The 2,998-nt window shown below is 38.2% G+C and overlaps 1 pseudogene; it reads left to right on the top strand.

Annotated features, from left to right (window-relative positions):
• The first annotated feature begins 408 nt into the window (after positions 1 to 408).
• LOC139002552 (small COPII coat GTPase SAR1A pseudogene) lies at positions 409 to 942 on the top strand (annotated as a pseudogene).
• Positions 943 to 2,998: the final 2,056 nt, after the last annotated feature.

Here is a 2,998-nt window from a genome sequence, read left to right as displayed (position 1 = left end):
TCATTTACATAACCGGCTACAAATTGAGCTAACAAAGGACTCCTGGAAGAAGATTTGCACTTTCTCCCTTTCTTCCCAGCATTTATATTTGCCTTGGGGGTGTAATAATTTTTTTCAGGTTGGACTGATAGTTCTTACTTCTCTTCCTACTGATAGTCCTTACTTCTCCTTGCTATATGGGAGAGGGAGACCCTGGGCAGTGAGTAAATCAAGATTGAGTTCTTATTTTGATCTATCCTTATCTATTCATGTGACTCTCAACAAGCCACTTTACCTCTCTGAGCTTCATCTTCCTCAACTTAAAAATGACAGAGTTACAGAGTAGCTGGCCGTCCCGGGTGCTGCTGGGCTGTGTGCTCAGAGGAGGGTCGAAGCCGCCCGCTGCTGCCACTGGAGGAGCCTGTAAGCATTAATAATGTCTTTCATCTTTGAGTGGATCTACAATGGCTTCAGCAGTGTGCTCCAGTTCCTAGGAGTCTACAAGAAATCTGGGAAACTTGTATTCTTGGTTTGGACAATGCAGGCAAGACCACTCTTCTACACATGCTCAGAGATGACAGATTGGGCCAACATGTTCCAACATTACATCCGACATCAGAAGAGCTGACAATTGCTGGAATGACTTTTACAACTTTTGACCTTGGTGGGCATGAGCAAGCACGTCGGGTTTGGAAAAATTATCTCCCAGCAATTAATGGGATTGTCTTTCTGGTGGATTGTGCAGATCATCCTCGCCTCATGGAATCCAAAGTTGAACTTAATGCTTTAATGACTGACAAAACAATATTCAATGTGCCAATTTTTATCTCGGGTAACAAAATTGACAGAGCAGATGCAATTAGTGAAGACAAACTCCATGAGATATTTGGGCTTTATGGACAGACCACAGGGAAGGCATTGAATTCAAAGCACTGGATTCTTGGCCTGTTATCCCCATCCTGAAGATGAAACTCTGACAGTGATTTGTTTAGGTTTACACAGCAAGTCAGTAATAAAAGCAGGAGCAGGACCCAAGTCTTCTAGATCAGTAGATCATGTTGTCTCCAGTTTAAAGAAGAAAAGTATGCTTGAGAGAGAAAATTTAAATCAACTATAATTAAGCATGAATCCTGGCCTTTTCAGCTCAGGATTTTGGCATATTTAACATTTAAATTTTTCTTTTCTGGAATCTGTAATGATTTTTTACTTTATTAGATGGTTCTTTTGCCCCTTAGTTACCTATGTTTTTTTATTTTTTATTTTATTTTTTATTTTTTTTATTAAATCTTTATTGTTCAGATTACATTTGTTCCTCTTTTTTCCCCCCATAACTCCACTCCTCCCAGTTCCCGCCCCACCCTCCGCCCTCACTCCCCACCCACTGTCCTCATCCATAGGTGCACGATTTTTGTTCAGTCTCTTCCCGCATCTCCCACTCCCCTTTCCCGCCCAAGAATAGTCAGTCCATTCCCTTTCTATGTCCCTGATTCATTATAATCACCAGTTCATTCTGTACATCAGATTATTTATTCACTTGATTCTTAGATTCACTTGTTGATAGATGCATGTTTGTTGTTCATAATTTGTATCTTTACCTTTTTCTTCTTCCTCTTCTTAAAGGATACCTTTCAGCATTTCATATAATACTGGTTTAGTGGTGATGAACTCCTTTAGCTTTTCCTTATCTGTGAAGCTCTTTATCTGACCTTCAATTCTGAATGATAGCTTTGCTGGATAAAGTACTCTTAGTTGTAGGTTCTTGGTATTCATCACTTTGAATATTTCTTGCCATTCCCTTCTGGCCTGCAAAGTTTCTGTTGAGAAATCAGCTGACAGTCGTATGGGTATTCCCTTGTAGGTAATTGAGTCTCTTTCTCTTGCTGCTTTTAAGATTCTCTCTTTGTCTTTCGCTCTTGGCATTTTAATTATGATGTGTCTTGGTGTGGTCCTCTTTGGATTCCTTTTGTCTGGGGTTCTCTGCGCTTCTTGGACCTGTAAGTCCATTTCTTTCACCAGGTGGGGGAAGTTTTCTGCCATTATTTCTTCAAATAGGTTTTCAATATCTTGCTGTCTCTCATCTTCTGGCACCCCTATAATTCTGATGTTTGTACGCTTGAAGCTGTCCCAGAGGCTCCTTACACTATCTTCGTATTTTCGGATTCTTTTTTCCTTTTGCTTTTCCAGTTGGGTGTTTTTTGTTTCTTCGCATTTCAAATCTTTGACTTGATTCTTGCGCTCCTCTGGTCTGCTATTGGGTGTCTGTATAATATTCTTTATTTCAGTCCGTGTATGCTTAATTTCTAGTTGGTTCTTTATCATAGCATCGAGGGTCTCATTAGATTTTGTGAGGCTCTCATCAAGTTTATTGGCAGCTTCTAGCACATTATTGCAAGCCCTCAAAATTGCATTTTTTAGCTCTATATCCTCCATTTCTGTCATGTTTTTTTTGTCTCTGCATTTTTTATGCTTTCTTGGTGCACCCCCTTGTGGTCTTTGTGCACAGTCTTGTTCTAGTTAAGCCTTGTTTGTTGTCTACCTATTTTTTCCAGAAATGTTTTCTCTAATTTGTGTAGTTTCCCTCTCTTGCATGAGAATTATACACACGAATTCTTAATTTCTTCAGTATAACCTGTTATTAGTGTATCTTTCTGAATGTTTGCATTAATGAGAATATTTCTAAAAAGTAAAAAAGAATGACAGAGTTACAGAGTTAGAATAAGTAATGTCTATGATTCTTTCACACTTACAATTTCCGTTTAATGTGTCAATATGCTGAAAAAACTGTTTTGAAAATTTTAGAATATGGGTTTGTATTATTTAGTAATAGGTGATATACACCAGGAGAAGTACAGGTGAATTAAATGAATGGGAGATACTGTTTTTCTAATAATTTTAGGGCAAAGTTCTTAATTTAAATCCAGTTTTCATAGTAAATTCATTTTATACTGTTAGATCTATGTAGCTTCTGCTCGTAGTGATGATGGTATAAACTTCACAGTAAACCTTGAATGAAAACACA

Source organism: Myotis yumanensis, unplaced genomic scaffold, assembly GCF_028538775.1.
Source record: "Myotis yumanensis isolate MYYU_CA2020_CCGP unplaced genomic scaffold, mMyoYum1.0.hap1 SCAF_2, whole genome shotgun sequence".
In the NCBI taxonomy this organism is placed as follows: domain Eukaryota; kingdom Metazoa; phylum Chordata; class Mammalia; order Chiroptera; family Vespertilionidae; genus Myotis; species Myotis yumanensis.
This window is presented reverse-complemented; position numbering and strand designations above follow the sequence as displayed.